Source organism: Panthera pardus, unplaced genomic scaffold, assembly GCF_024362965.1.
Source record: "Panthera pardus isolate Hobbes unplaced genomic scaffold, ASM2436296v1 HiC_scaffold_8, whole genome shotgun sequence".
Lineage (NCBI taxonomy): Eukaryota > Metazoa > Chordata > Mammalia > Carnivora > Felidae > Panthera > Panthera pardus.
The window spans coordinates 108,293,242-108,310,783 of record NW_026527013.1 but is presented as its reverse complement, the minus strand read 5'-3'; the positions used below and the strand labels follow the sequence as shown (position 1 = coordinate 108,310,783).

Here is a 17,542-nt window from a genome sequence, read left to right as displayed (position 1 = left end):
AAGACAAGAGATAACAAACACTGGAGAGGATGTGGAGAAAAAGAAACCCCTGTACACTTTTGGTGTGAATGTAAATTGGTAGAGTCACTGTGGAAAACAGTATGGAGGTTCCTCAAGAAATTAAAAATAAAGCTGCCACATGATCCAGCAATCCCATGATCTAGCAATCCCGAAAGAAACAAAATCATGAGCTCAAAAAGATATCTGTAGCACCATGTTCATTGCAGCATTATTCACAATAGCCACTTTATGGAATTCATCTAAGTATACAACAGTGGATGAATGGATCAAGAAAACGAGGTGAATATATGCAATGGAATATTATCCAGTCTTTAAAAAGAAGGAAATTCTGTCATTTGAGACAACAAAGATGAACCCCAGAGGGCTTTTATGTGAAGTGAAATAAGCCAAAGAAAGATAATACTGTATTAAATCACTTGTATTTGGAATCGTACCAAAATAAAATAAAATAAAATAAAAAGATAAAAGCCTAACTTATAGACACAGAATAGAAAAGTGGGTGCCCAGAGCTGGGGGCTGGAGGAGATAGGGAGATGCCTACTGAAAGGGCACAAGTTTCAGTTATGAAATGAATAAGTTCTAACGATCTAATGTAGAATGTAGTGACTACAGTTGATACCCACTGTATTGTATAATTGAAATTCATTAAGAGTAGACTGTAACTAAGAAAAAGAAAAGGTAAATAAGTGAGGTGATGGATTCGTTAGTTAACTCAATGGGAGAAATCCTTTCACAGTGTGTATACATAGATCAGGTCATTAGATGGTACAGTTTAATAGCTTTCAATTCTATTTGTCAATTAAACCTCAATACCTCGGAGAAAAATAAAGTATCCATAATACTAAAGAAAAGTGCAAAGAAAACATGGTCTAAACAGCAAAAGACAGGAAGGGGGATAGCTTACTAAGATAAATTAAAAACAGAAAGCAAAGAGGATACTTGTGAAGAAAAAAAGAGCAACAACTAGATACTAGTTGTAAAAATATGTGAATAAGTTAAATTTCTCTATTGAAATTTGACAAAATATAAAAATTTGGCATCTGCTGTTTTAAAAAGACAGTCATAAAAGAATCATAAAGTTTAAAAATATAATGATGGACAATTAAATGCAACCAGAAGAAAGAACAGGTAGGCATTACTAACATCACCAAGTTATAGTATAAATAATTAAAACAATAACAAAAAGCCTAAGATGCAAATAATAAAATGGGCAGTAAACGTATATAGGATATTTACAAAAGATATCTAAATGACCATTTCACATATGAAATAATATTCACTCCTACAGTTCTTGGCAGAATGTAAATTTGCACAATAGCCTAGGGAATAATTTTGGGGAAAAAAATCCCAAGACTTTAAAAATATAGTCTTTAAGTCAAGAATTCCCTTGTAAGTAATTTGTCCTAAGGAAATAATCATGAATGAATATAAATATTTGGGTGAACAGGTGAAAAGATGTTCACTTATTGTTTATAACAACAATAAATTGGACACTTAAGTGTTTAACAACAGACTTCTTAAATCAATTATAATATGTCCTCAGGATGAAATGTGTTAAAATATATTCAAAGTTTAAATATTATAATTTAGAGGAATATTTTGATGACATGAGAACATGTCTCTAATATATTAAGTTTATAAAACAGATGTAAGGAAACAAGTAGATGGGAAGTATATACATAAAACAATGTGGTGATGATAATATTTCAAAATTCTAATGCATATGCTTTTCATCTCTCTTTTCCTGTCGTATTATGGTTTCCCAGCAACCACCATGCACCTTGAAGGGAAGCTCAAGTCCCAGCTATGCAGAACATCAGATGACACAGTACTGCATATGTGGTACAGGAAGTGGCCTAGGCCTGAGGTCAAGGTTGAGAAGTTAATAAGAAGTGGCCTAGGCCCCTGAGAATTGCATTAGTTGCACAGCCCAGCTCCACTCTCTTTTCGCCAAATTTAGATGCGAAGAAAGGGATTGAAATAATGTATATTGGAGCTATAATCATAAAGAAATCCTTGAATTTAAATGAGATTATCAAGAATAGAATTTTTTTTTCATCAGGCAAATACTTTACTTGGATTCAGAAAATGAGTTTAGTTAAAATTTGTAAAGTTACACTCACATTTTTCATGGAGGAATTTATACTTGCTACATCAAAACATACTTACTGGCAGTTATTCTGAAAACTAACCATATATTCAAAAATTTGGTGACAAGGGTGTCACTGTTTTACTCTTGGAAATCTTTTTGATGTCTTAATTGAAGACACTTGAATTCTTACATTTTTCTTCTGGCAATCTGTAGCATTATTTTGTTGTTGTTAAAGTGTATAAAAAAAATCTGTTTTCCAACAGATACGTAATTGGAAAGGGAAGGAGAATTTTCAGATAATTGTAAATATTTTTTGATCCTACACCAAAACCTGGGAAAAAAGTAGTTAAAGTTAGTGAAATGTAAGATCTGAAATCATATTAATCAACTTTCTTTATCCTGTTTTGTTAAAATCCACTAGTTTTTCTTACACTTTAAATGGCTGTTTTACTCATATGTAATTTTGTAACTTCATACAGTCATCGTTTGGAAAACAGATCACTGATTTATGTAACTCTTCCAAACATTGACATATTTCATTATACATTATCGAAGTCACAACCATTAATGTCCTCACCAATTTCATCAGAAGTGTTTAAAGTATCATGAAACTACAAAACCCATGGTAGATAAAAATTTTTCCAAAATTCTCATTTTCTTTTGACAGCTCAGATTTTGTCACATTTACTGTCAGTTGCTTTTCCCAAAGTGCCATGCTCATTTTATTCCTTTTTGAAGAAATGTCTGCCCTATACCCAAGTCCGAAGAATCATGGTTCATCTGTTGATTTTTATTTCAAGTTAAAGTAATATTCCATGGTGGCATATGAGGTCATTCTAAAAGGAATAATAGGATGCTAATCAGTCTTAAAGAATGAAAAGAGCATTCTAAGTAACAGGCTGAGAAAAGACACAAATGCATTGAAGTGTATGTCATCCTGGAGACCTTGTAATTATATTTTAATCAGAGCATAAAACAGATAATAAGAGCAAATCTAGTAGGAACAGAAGCCAGAGGAGATTTTGTGAACTATTGTAGAATCTTGAAATGTTAAAAATTTGATCTGCAAATTAATTTAGTTATTGCATCACATATACTCTATTAAGATCTCAGTAGTGTATTTCACTAGATCTTTATTTAGGATTACAACTTATTTTCTTGAAAAAGTTTGCACAGAAACATAAAACAAAGCACTGTAACATTATGTGTGATCTGTAAGCCTAAAAGTCTTTTCAGTAATTAGAAACATTTTTTTTTCATTTTTGACTAAGTTGTTAGATTCCCTAGAGATAAGTAAATCAGCACACATTTTGCCCAAAGTCTGAAAAGGCAGTTCTTGGAAATAGCTAGAATCAACTTCTTTTAGTTACTTAAATGGAGCCCTGAGTTTGAGACTTTTCTACCGATGTGTTGTTCTGGAAATCAATGCCTATGTTTTCACTTAGATTCTATGGAGCTTATTCAACATTAATGCTCAGCCCTGACATTGTCTTAACAAGATGAGTTAAAGATAAAGAAAATATCAAAGTTTGCAAAAAATTCTTTGCTGTTTAAAGTATTTCTAACTGAATTTAACCTTCACCAATAGCTAAATGTTTTCTTTTTGTGATTGTTGGATCAGATAGAAGTTTTATCCAAACTATTTATCCTAATCAGCAGTTGGAGGAGAAGAATGTTAAATAAACGATGTTATTTTGATTCTTTCCTTGGATGTTTACCAGGCTGTTGACAAAACCCAGAGAATGTTTAATGACTTGGTGGGGAAACTTGAAACAGAAGTGGGAACTGCTCTCAAGGAGACTCATTTGCTATCTTTTTTTCAGCTCAACAAAAGGAAAATGATGACAGGCCACCTCTTGGTACCCAGTTTGAATTAGAAAATTCATCATGCTCCTTGTCCAGAGTTCAATTCTCTCACATTGAATTAAATAAACATTCTCAATGAAAGCCAGAAAGACACAGATAAAGTTCAGATGTCTTTAAAAAGAGATTTTACACAGGGGATCGAAGGGGATAGGCTCTCCAAAGTCTCACACATAGACTTATGCAAGGTTGCTTGTGTTGTGCCAAGAAATAAGGCGTGTGGCCTCAGCGCCTCATGATGACTGAAAGCTTGTGGTCACAAACTTAAGAGAGTTATCTCTTAGGAATGTGGTGATAAATAAGCCATTATAATATTAACCAAGGAAACAGTTTGTATGCACATCCATTAACGGAATTACTGGAGTTATTCAATTTTAAATCCTTATTAATCTTTTTATATCTTGGGTAATACCAATTCCCTAAAGTATGCTATTTAAAGCTAAGGGAAAAATGCATCCTCAAGGACCTATTGCCAGCAAAGAAGCTGTTTTCAACATCTGGGAATAAAAATCACCACCAAATATAGATCATTGGGTCAACTCGCTTTGGGAAATGGTGAAATTCAAAAACGTGAGTTACAACATTTGCATGAACTTGCTAGCTTCATGGTAACTAATTTAGAGTCCATTCCCAGATCTGTATGCTGACTGAGAAAGTACAGATGTGATTGGAGCATCATTATCCTAACTGCCAGCAGAATTCTGGTAAAGTATTGCTAGGCCAATCATTTGCCTCCCTATCTTCTTGATTTAATTCATTATTCTTCGATCGATAGCAAAACACAACCAAAGAAACTTATTTATTATTTCCAATCTAATAACCTCACCCATTTCTACAAAGAAGTGGAAATTTGTATTAAATTACTGCTCTCTGTTTAGAACAATTAAAGCCAACATAAAATTTCTCAGGACCTAGAATGGGGTGTCATCATTTTGATGCAGGTGTTACTCCAAAATTCTTAGTCAGTCATTTGATAATGACACTTTAGTCTTATTTTTTTTATCAGCTGTCATTTAATCATTTTCTAATCTATATTTTGTTCTATTACTGAATGTTTCCTTTTACTTTCCATCTAAACTTCTCTGAAGAATGGTCAACTATCCTCATTTACCATTCACTCTTAACTTTCTGTAGATTTTTCTTCACCTAGCAGCTCAGCTGACATTGTTCCCATTTACAGTAACATCTTCCTCATTGTCTGTCCCAGTGGTAATCTGTTGCACTGAGCATATTATAGTATTCACTCCTTCTTCAAATGACATTTCTTGGAATGACTCTTGGATATCTGTATTCCTCACTCCCTTTTTCTTACCTTTCTCCTTTGGATACCTGTTTTCTTCCACCAACCTTAAATTTTGAAGTTCCCCAGGAATTTATTATCTTTTCACTAATTTCTCTACTATGTCCTTTCTCTGGTTGATAATTTTCATTCACACACACACACACACACACACACACACACACACACACATCAGCCAGAATTCCTCTGGTAAGGAACAGCAACAATCTTTTTATCCAGCTGCATCCTGCACATATCCATTTGGCTTTCACATGAATAACTCAAGCTCAACATGTGCAAAGTTGAACTTTCCCACTGACATTTCTACTCTCAGTGTTCACTAACTCTTATGGTTGTACCACCAGTTTTAGAAACAAGAGTTTCTAATACTTGCACATTCTCTCCCCATCATCCTACTTCCAATCAATCTTATAGTCTTGACATTTTTATATCTGAAGTATTTATTCAATGTCTTCATTTCTCCCCCATCCCAACCACAACTTTCCTAGATTGACTTAAATCATATTTTTTTTTAGATGGCTAAAACTGCCTCCAATATGGTTTTCTGCCTCCAATATATTTTTTTAATTCATCCCCTCTATTGTAGTCAGCATAATCTAAAACAAAACAAAAAAAAAAACCTGATCCTAATATACCCTATTTAATAGCCATTAATGTATCTGTGGAGCTTATGGTCAAACAAGGTACAAGCACCTACATATATAGCATATTTAAGTGCTTAAAATTTGGAGCCTGGTTTAATTTCTGTGTGAGAGAAAAACTAAAAATGATATTAAAGTGGTTTCTATAAGGGAGAGTTGTATTTCTATCTCACATAAAAGAATTCTTAAGGTAGGACAGATCCAGGCTGATACAGAAGTTTCACAATGTCCTCAAGGACCAAGGATCCTTTTTTTCTTGCCCTGCCATGTTTAGCACAAAATTGCCATTCTCAAGATCACTTTATGATTCAAGATGATTGCTGGAACCATACTACCTGTTCTAGGCAGCAGAGAGAGAAGATAGAAAGTGGAGAACAAAAAGCATCTCAAATAACTTCTAAGGATTTTTTTCTTCATAGTAACACACAATAGTAATAGGGGAAAAAATGAGTATTTTATAAGATGGGCTCCAAATAGAGAGTTATTCTTATTTTCTTATTTATTATTTTATATTATTTATATTCTATTATCTTATTATGTTTTATATTCTATTCTCATATTCTAATCCCTAAATTCTTATTTATATTCTAGTCATGGAGTTTTGAATAGCAATCTTTTCTTGATTATTGATTACATTGCTCCTTAGAGGATGATTTTAAAGATTAAATTACATTTTGTATAAAATAACAGAGCAGTGCATGGTACATAGAAGGTACTAAATTAACCTTTTTTTTTTTTTTTTTTTTTTTTTTTTTTTTACTGTTAATGATACTTAAAGAGGAGAAAATACTGGAAGAGCTTAGCATGAAAGTTATTCTAAAAATGGTTCACCTGGGCTATTTCAAAGATCTAATAATTTTGTAGCTGTTTGACCCTCTGTTGTTCTTTCTTCTCCTATGGAAGCTAGACCCAAAGTCCTCCACAGGTCTTCCTGACTAGGAAAAGAAAAAGGACAGAAGAGAGGAGTGAAAAGGAACAGTGGGCCATCAGGAGAGAAGTGAACAAGTAGTCAACTCTAAGGTTCATGAATAATGAACTACTGTGCTACCCCCTGAAGAAGTATAGGATAAAGTAAAGGTAATATAAAATCAAAGCAACCCAAATTCCCTGCTCACAATTTACATTTTCAATAAGAGCTTTAAGGTCTCTTTTGTATAGTCTTCTAGAATTGGTGCATATTCTTAGCACTTGATATTTTGTCTTAATAGGATATAACATTCATCCTTTCTGCTATAAAGGGATATACATTAATAATTAATTAAATATTAACTAATAAAATGTCTAGATATCCTTAGTGAGCTAATACTTTGTGGCCATTTTGAACAAATAGAGCCTCCATTATAAATTTATTGTGAAGAATAGTATTGTGTAAAAGTTATGGTGAAAAAAATGAACTATATATAAAATGACTAATACTTTGCTGAGTGTATTTTGAAATCCTAGTAAGTAGTTGTTATTATATAATGATGATGAATCTGTGTCCTATTAGTATTTATCAGTTTGCTTTCTAGGAAAATATGTTTCAAAGAATATTTTTATAATAGGATATTGAGTGGAACTTTTTTAGTTGCTCTGGATTTTGTCACTAGAATGGAAAATTAGGGACAAATTGCTTGTCCTGGCATACTCTAAAACGAACCAGATGTCTCAGAAAAAGCCTACTGAAGTATTTATGGGTAAAGGGATTCACTGTCTCCAGCTTTCAGATGACAGGGTAGAGATAGATAGATAGATAGATAGATAGATAACAAAGAATGATAAAATAAAATGTAAAGTTTAATAGTGAATATAAACAGATGAGAGTTTTCTTTTGATAGTCTTTAAAATTTTCAGGACGTTTGAAATTAAATCTAAATCAAAAGTCACCAAAAAAACTTAAAAAAAGAAAAGCATTACAATTTTAGGGGATCATATCTCTTTACACTCTCCTTAGGGGGATAATCAAATTAGCTCCACTACCAAATTAGCTCTGCTACCCCCAAACATCCTTCATCACTGCCTCCCCCCACAAGTCTTTATAAACAGAAAGAGGAAAGAACCAATGAAATAATGATTTGTTGGGTCAGTGGAGAATTTTCAACAGTTCCCTCCTCTAGCTAGGGTGTAGGAGGTGAATAACATAGCCCCTGCCTCCACTTTTGTGAGGAGTCTACTATCCCATTTACCAGTTAGATATCTGTTTTTGGAGGAGTTCAGCCAATATGAAGGCTGTGCTTTTTAGTTGGGGGAAAAGGAACTTGAGAATGAAAATAAATGAGAGAGAGAGAGAAGAGAAGAGAAGAGAAGAGAAGAGAAGAGAAGAGAAGAGAAGAGAAGAGAAGAGAAGAGAAGAGAGGGAGAGGGAGAATGAGGGACCGAAGGGGGCAGAGAAAGGGGGAGAGAAGGAAAAGGAAAGCAGCTCACACACTTAGCATGACTTTTCTAAATTAAATGGACATCAAAGAAGACAGCCAGTCTTACACAGTCTTGCCAGGACCACCGTTCCTTAAAATTCTGATTCCCTCATGAGACTTACAGATAAAATTCTTTCCAAATCCTGCTGAACTCTTGTACACTTCCAATTATCTTCCAATACTCCTTTTTTTAATATATTGTATGATTTTATTAATATAAAGCTAAAAAATGGACTACTTATTTATGATTGAAGGTTTTTTTTAAATGATTTATTGTCAAATTGGTTTCCATGCAACACACAGTGCTCATCCCAACAGGTGCCCTCCTCAGTGCCCATCACCCACTTTCCATTCTCCCTCCAACCCCTATCAACCCTCAGTTTTTCTCAGTATTTAAGAGTGTCTTATGGTTTGCCTCCTTCCCTCTCTGTAACTCTTTTTTCCCCCCTTCTCCAGGGGGGACCCTGGTCTTCTGTTAAGTTTCTCAGGATCCACATAGGAGTGAAAACATATGGTATCTGTCTTTCTCTGCGTGACTTATTTCACTTAGCATAACTCTCCAGTTCCATCCACATTGCTACAAAAGGCCATATTTCATTCTTTCTCATTGCCAAGTAGTATTCCATTGTGTATATAAACCACAATTTCTTTATCCATTCATCAGTTGATGGACATTTAGGCTCTTTCCATAATTTGGCTATTGTTGAAACTGCTGCTATAAACATTGGGGTATAAGTGCCCCTAGGCATCAGCACTCCGGTATCCCTTAAGTAAAATCCTAGCAATACTACTGCTGGGTCATAGGGTAGATCTACTTTTAATTTTTTGAGGAACCTCCACACACTTTTCCAGAGCGGCTGCACCAGTTTGCATTCCCACCAACAGTGCAAGAGAGTTCCCGTTTCTCCACATCCTCTCCAGCATCTATAGTCACCTGATTTGTTCATTTTAGTCACTCTGACTGGCGTGAGGTGGAATCTCAGTGTGGTTTTGATCTGTACTTCCCTGGTGAGGAGTGACGTTGAGCACCTCCTATCAGCCTCTGCTACTGGTGGTATGGACTATCACCAGCAGCCAGCCCTCCTAGGCATAGTGTGTGGTGATAGCTGGGAATAGCAGCTCTTCCTTAAACAAGCTTTTGCTTAAACACCTTCCTTAAACATCTTCCTGTGTTTCCTTAAACTTTTCCTTAAACTTTTTCCTTAAACACCTTCCTGTCTGGAGGAGGTGTCTCTGCTCATATTGTGTACATACTCTTTGTCTCCTGATAGAAATCATTTCCAGAGCAATCCAAAAGTCTCACTTAATTTCTGTTAAGTTTTCTTTTAAACATTATAAAGCGGGAACAAGCCAGTCTGACTGTAATCTAATATGACAAAGAAGTAACTTCACATTACCCTTTGAGGAACTGAATTCATAATTTATGGAATTGAGACTTTAGGTCCTTAGGTTTTTATAATTATATCCTAATGTTTTTGCTTTAGAATGAGATAAAATATTCATTTCACTATTAATATTCTCTAAACATTTTTATTCTCATGCTCAAAAACATGTTTTGCCTTCCACTTGACTATAATATCCAGGGCCCCGAGCTTGCATTAAAGGCTCTATGCAATCCAAGCCAATCGTTCTTGCCTAATATTTCACTATTCCTCACATGAATTATCTATCCTAACCCCTAGCCTGTGATTTCCTTCTTCATACTGTCTCTAGTATTTGTCTTCTCCTTTACATTCCCACAGCTAACACTCTAGTCTATTTCATTATAAACTTACATCTGGATTATTACAGCAGCCTACTTAGGTAGTCTTGTCAACGCCATTTTCAAACTATGATGCTACTGGGTAACTCTTCCTAAAACATGACTTTTACCATGTGCCCTGTTCAAAACTCACCAATGACTCCTAATTTTCAAGAATAGAATCATCATTTTAAGATTTTTCCATGCCTGACTCCGTAGCAACTTGTAACTTTATCTGCTTTCCAAGTAGACTCCCTATCTAGTTGTTTTTGTTTCCTCTTTCCTTTACAATGTACCTGACACCTTCCCCCACTGCTTTGTACCCTTCCCCAGCTGACCTAGGCCTTCGTTTTTACCTATAAAATACTCCTCATTTTTCCAGCCCATTTTTTCACCTCTTTCTTTAAGTAGATTTCAATAGAATACATATTCAACCAGTAGCTTCCATCTGTGACATTTGTTAAATTTTATTGTTTTTCTGGTCATTTAGAAGGCAGTACTTGTAAAAGGAACATGGACTTTGGAATAACAAGATTGCACATTTGGGTTCCATGTCTACCACCTTACTACTACCTGTGAAACTTGGCATACTACCTCACCTTTCTGAGGTTCATTTACCTCATATGTAAAAATAAATTACTACATTTATATACAGGTTAAGTGTGTGATTTTGCGTTTCCAATAAAGTGTAGTCTTATAGAAAGCAGAATTGTACATCTTATAGTCTATATCGCACAATGTAGAACTAGTCATGGCAGATGCCCACAACCAGTCATCTAGGACTGTCATCTTCCAACTTGGATCTGTGACCCCAGCGGGTACACAAGGATTTTCCAAGAAATACATGGACATGAATAGCTTAAAAACCTGGGGCAAATTTCTAGATCTTTAACTTCCATCTATGTTCTTTCTTGAAGAGTCACCTACCTAAGAAAGTGCCTATAGCCAAGGAATTAATAGCTATGTTTCTGCTTTATAAAGAAAGTTTGAGTCTTTCTTTCATTCATAACCCATGGTATTTACACATTTAGAGAGCTGGAAAAAGGTACAATTCAAAATATTCTAAATATGGATATTATGACACTAATGAAAAGGAATGACACTACTGTTTGACAGACCTTTTTTTTTAACACATCAGATAGCTTCAGATTCTTTGCAAGAAGTAAAATGGAGTAGACTGTACTCAACTATGGATCATCAAAAATAACTTTTAATGATAAATCACCATGTTATTTTTGGCATGTAACTCAGAGAGTTTACAAGGAATTGTATGACATGATGAAAATAAAACTCCCTCCATTCCATTTTTTCTTATTTATGAGTACATGGTTCCTCAGGGCCTAGATCTATAAAAATGAAAAGTGGGTAGCTAATAGGTGTTGAAACGTATCTTATTCTAGCAATAAAATATATTCATCCTAGGATATAAGGACACACTAGCGAAAAGAAAAGAAAAGAAAAGAAAAGAAAAGAAAAGAAAAGAAAAGAAAAGAAAAGAAAAAGGCCTTATCCATAAGAAATGCATTTCATAAAAACTTTCACTTTAAAATTTAATAATTACCTAACAATATGTGTAATATATGTTGGTAGGGTTGATATTTAAGTTAATAGCAATAATCACAGTAATATGTAGAATAAAACACTTTTTGAAATATTGGACATTGTATCCCAGGAAATAAAGAAAAGCAACCTGTGATTTCAATGCCTATTATTGTGGCAGAGAGGCATAATACAGAAGCTAATAAAATAATTTAAGGCTAAAAATATAGAACATAATGACAAAGTAGTCCTTGGTGGAAATTAAGTTTAAAAAAAGGAACTAGTATGTACATTTTAAAAACAGATTATAGAGGACATTAAATTGCTGAGACATTTATTAAGGTATTAAACATTTAAAATAGTGCAAGATTGTCTTACTGTCAATTTTTGTAATATACTAGATATCTTATCTTCATATGTTTTACAGAAAGTATTTCAACATCTGATAACATATTTAAATGTTAACTTAAAAGTGTGCAAATATATGTGTGTGTATACATATATGTATACATACATACATACGTATATATATATACTTTCACAAAATTATTTTAGAAGGTATTAAAGCAAAGATGGTTAAGCAGCACCATTTAATCAAACATTTATTTGCATATTAATCCTTGCAATTAAATGAGAATCTAGTAATACTAAAAGAATACACAAAATAAGACAACAACCTTTTTGTTTTTTGGTAAGCCATATTATTAATCTTTCAAAATAGAAATTATCGCTAAAAACTAAAGAAAACAATTATGCTTCCCAGGAAAATCAAGATGAGACTTGTTTTCTTACCATAAATAATCAGGACATTGCCAAAATATTTGAAACTTTTTTTTTTCAGATATTGGACAACCATCATCATTCAAGGACTATTATCCTGATATTCAGAGAAGGAAAACAAAAGTGGTGAGTTATGTTATGTTTGTGGCTTTCTCTTTAGAGGCTTTCTAACCCATGGTGCAGGGAGGGGAATCCCAACTACAGAATGGCATTCTATCTAAAGAGGCAGAAATCATGGGGCACCTGGGTAGCTCAGTTGGTTGAGCATCTGAATAGGTTCAGGTCATGATCTTGCAGTTCAGCTCCTGAGTTTGAACACCACATGGGGCTCTGTGCTGACAGCTCAGAGCCTGCAGCCTGCTTTGGATTCTGTGTCTTCCTCCCTCTCTGGCCCTCTCCTGCTTGCTCACTCTCTCTCTCTCTCTCTCTCTTTCTCTTTCTGTCTCTCTGAAAAATAAACATTAAAAACATTTAAAAAAAATAAAGAGGCAAAGATCAAATTTCAGGGAGGTAAAGGCAGCTGGAGGCTGAGGAGGGGAGTATAAGAAAAGAAGAAGGTATACAGGGAAAGAGTTCCAAAAGTCTATATAGAATACCCTGGGATCTGTTGCTGAATTCTAAGTTCCACATGCATAGAAAAATATCTACTTTTCCAAGAAAAGAAATACCAGAGATATATAACTAAAAAATATGCAGAGTTTGCGTAGTTCTGAAATACTTTTGTGTTTTAGCCAGCCAGAATAGAGAGATTACGTTGAACACTCAGGACAATCAGGAGAGATGGCCAGACATAATAGGAGAAAAAAACTTTTTTCTAGAGTAAAACTACCATGGACTTGCTAATAAAACTTAAAAGCAAGCCTCAAGATAAATAACTTAACTATATGGGAGACCAAAGTCCAACAGCCTTTGAAAGAATTTTTAAAGAACTATGCTACTCAACAATATAAAATTAACAAATGTCCAACACCCAATAAAAACGAGCAGACATATGAAGAAACAGGAAAATGTTGCCTATAACCAGTAATATAATAATAATTATTATTGATTTTACCATTAATAACCATCAGTTTAATTCAGCACATTCACAAATTAAGAGAATACCACATGACCACCTTCATAGACGATACAATTGAACACCAATTTATAGCAAAACTTATAGAATTTCCCTCATTACTTCTATATTTATTATTGAGAAATTTTCTGAATAGAAGAGGTACTCTTTCACCCCCATATATTTATATTTTAAAATTTTTTTATTTATATTAGTATAAATATATGAATATTCTATTTTGTGGATTAAAATTCAATACTATAATTATTTAATTTTTTTCTTAAATTTTTTCTTCTTGGTCATTGAACACAACGTCAGGTTTGCTCCTGTGTATTTTTTATCTTTTTAAAAAGCCAAAATAATTTTGAAAAAGAGCAAAGGTGGAGGACTTATTTTATATGACTTCAAATATAAATATATATATAAATCAAGGGAGAAAAAAACAGAGTGCCCCAAATGAACACACACGCATATATGGGTAATCATCATTAACAAATATGCCAAGATAGTTAGGTGGGAAAATTTCTTCTTTCCAACAAATGTGCTGGTACAACTAGATATCCATTTGAAAAAATATATGTCTCAACCCTTACCTGACACTATTCATGCAAAATTAATTTCAGATGGATCCTAGACATATTGTAGAACTTAAAACTACAAAAGTGTTAGAAAAATGAGATAGGAAAAAATCTCTGTACATCGGGTAGACAAAGGTCAAAAAGTATGAATCATAAAAGGAAAAAAATCAATAATTGGACTTTATTGAAATTAAAAATTTATGCCCTACAAAAGACATGTTTAAGAAAGACAAAGACCTGGAGAAAATATTCCCAATGCACATTTCTGATAGAAGACTGGCTTCTAGAATCTATAAGAATTCCTACAACTGAGCCTAACTGGCTCAGTTGGTTAAGCATCTGGCTTGGGCTAAGGTCATGATCTCACAGTTCGTGGGTTTGAACCCTGCATTGGGCTCTTTGCTGACAGCTCAGAGCCTAGACCCTGCTTCAGATTCTGTGTCTCCCTCTTTCTGCCCCTCCCCTGGCTTGTGCTCTGTTTATTTCTCTCTCTCAAAAATAAATAAGCATTAAAAAATGTTTTTAATAATTCCTACAAGAAAACAACTTCATTTAAATGAATAAAATAAGATAAGCAACTGCATTTAAATGAATAAAATAAGATAAATAACTTCATTTAAATGAATAAAATATTTGATAAGCTTTTCATAAGAGAAGCTATATATGGAAGACCAAGAAGCCCATGACAACTTGCTCAAAATCAGGAGTCCTATAAAACCACTGTAAGATATTACTACACATCAACTAGAAAGGCTACAATTAAAATGACTGTCAGGAATTCTGCTTCTGTCCAGGAAGGATTAACTGCTACAACCATTGCCTTCTGAATGTAAACATCTAACTGGACAAAATATTTGCAACAACTCTTTCCAGACATTGAACAACAAGCAGAGTCCTGGGATCACAGAGAGAAGGGAAACAAACAAGGTCAGCCCTATAAATGCTCCAGTGTGCTTCCTGGAAGCAGTTTCCAGGCCGCAGGGTAGGAGGATGAGCCCAAAGGAAGCCTGGTAGCCTCATGGATTTGTGGATTTAAAAAGATAGAAATCAGAGTTTGAGGAGGCCAAGGTCTCTGGACAAGAAAGAAAAGGGAACTGTGAAAAGGGAGAGCCTTTTCTTTAGAAAGATTGTACAAGCTGCCCTAAAACTTATATGGCAATTCAAAGGACATAGAGTACACTAGTCAATTTTGAACTAGGTGTAAAGCTCAAGTTAACAAATTACCAGAATTCAAGAATTTAATAAAGCTATAATAATCAAGACATTGTAATATTGGTGTTAAGGATATCCAAATAGGCCAGTGAAACAGACTAGGGAGTCTAGACATGCATGTATGACCAATAAATGTTTGTCAGACTGTCAAAATAAGACAATGGGTGAAGGACAGACTTTTCAACAATGGATGGTGGAACAACTGAATATCCATGCAGAAAAAAATAGATAAACCTGAACCCTCAAGTCACCCTTCAGGACGATTAGAGACCTAAATTTAAGACCTAAAACTATACATCTGCTAGAAGAAAACATAGTAGAAAATCATAGCCTTGGGTTAAAGATGTCTTAGGGCATATAAAGCTAATACATAAAAAAAAATCACCCCATGAACATCAAATTAAAAACTTTTATTTTTAGAAGAAAACTATTTTTAAAAAAGGAAGAAGCAAGCCACAAACTGGGAAAAATATTTACAAAACAATGATCTGATAATTTTTTAAGTTATTATTTATTTGCTATTGAGAGAGAGAGAGAACTTGCGCAGGGGAGAGGCAGAGAAAGGGAGACAGAGAATCCCCACCAGGCTCTGTACTGTCAGCCCAGAGCCTGATGTGGAGCTCAAAGTCACGAACCATGACATCATGACGAGCCAAAATCAAGAGTCTGATGCTTAGCCGACAGAGCCACCCAGGCTGCCCTGATAAATCTCTTGAAGTCAGAATAGATAAATAACATAATAACTCAGTGAGACAAAACATTAAAAATGGGCTGACGATTTGAACAGTTTACTGAAGAAGACATAAAAATAACAAGCCCAAGAAATAATACTGAACATCACATCATTAGGGAAATGAAAATTAAAATCACGATGAAATACTATCAGCCATCCACTCTGTTAGTGTCATATCTACAAAATCTTTGGTTAACCCTTTTCTTCTATGTATTCTTCTCATAGTTCTATATTTTTGGGTCCACTTTCAGGTCTATGATCCATTTAGTGTTAATTCATATATATGAGGCAAGGTATGGAACAACATCTACATTTTGCATAATGATAGCCCATTGTTCCAGCACCATTTGTGTTTGCTTTTTACATTGAATTCTCATTGCACGTTTGCCAAAATCAATTGTTCTTATATGTGTGGTTCTATTTCTGGAGTCTTTATTGTATTTAATTAATCTATTTGTTTATTTGATGCCAGTGCCATACTGTCTTGATCAGTATAACTTTAATAAGTCTTGAAATCAAGTGTTAATCTTTCAACTATTTCATTGTTTTTAAAAGCTGTATTGACTATTCTGTGTCATTTCTGTATAAAGTTTGTAATCAGTTTGACACTTTCTACAAAAAAAGCCTCCTGAGATTTTGGTTGTAATTTTTTTGAATCTATAAATTAATGTGAAAATAATTTACATATTTAAAATGTGAGTTCTCCAACCCCTGTTCAATGTATATCTCTTCTTTTATTTAGGTGTATTCTTTCATTTATTCCAGTAATGTTTTATAGTTTTTGTATAGGTATAGTACAACTGATTTATCCCTTATTTTTTTATTTCCTCCTGGTGTGTATGAGGCATCATCAATCTAAACATCCTTACTAAATTTTGTTGGGGGTTAATCCTGTTTTGGTGGGGGGCAACAACTATAAGGAATGTGATCACTTTTTCAGATAAAACATTAAAAAGAATATCACTCTTCTTGCTCAAATAAAAAAGAAAAAAACTTGAGAAAGGGTTTTAATTGATTTGGCTGGTTTACCTACGTGAATCTGACTTTATCTGTCAGGAGTGCTTTGTCAGTAAAACAGAAGATAACTTCATAATATTGGCTCAAACAAGTGGAAAATTATTTTTCCTCCATTATCAAAACTAAGGGAAACAGCCTATAGCCAGAAAAGTGGCTCAAAACCCAAGCTCTTTCCATTTTTCTGGTCCAGTATATTTGATGTTGGCTTAGGTGTTCAAGCTTATTGCATTGTGGTTACAGAAGGGGCGCTGCATCTCAGGTACTACATCTGAATTTAGGCTGGTAAGAGAACAAACTGGCAAAAGGACAAGCCAACTGTTTCTGCTTATTCTTATGGGGGAAGCAAAATCTATCCCCAAGTACTATTCAGCAAACTTGTACCTCATTGGCCAGAAAGTGCCACATGGCCACTGTTAGCCACACGGGATTCTGGGAAATTGATTATTTTATCTTTCCAACCTCTTTGATAAAATTGGGAAGAGGAGAAATGGATTATATTCAAGTATTTGGGAAATCAAGCTCTAATGTCTGCCACACTGACAAATACTATGTGTGGCAGATAGAAATGTGTTATTAAT

The 17,542-nt window shown here is 34.1% G+C and overlaps 1 long non-coding RNA gene across 1 annotated transcript in view; it reads left to right on the top strand.

The window, feature by feature from the left end:
• The window catches only part of LOC109263774 (uncharacterized), an 80,057-nt gene that overhangs the window by 23,873 nt on the left and 38,642 nt on the right, over window positions 1-17,542 (top strand). Inside the window, exons 5-7 of the long non-coding RNA XR_008420453.1 lie at window positions 4,611-4,680; window positions 6,821-6,994; window positions 12,432-12,496. This is a non-coding gene — a long non-coding RNA (uncharacterized LOC109263774). The remainder of the gene's footprint in view (window positions 1-4,610; window positions 4,681-6,820; window positions 6,995-12,431; window positions 12,497-17,542) is intronic.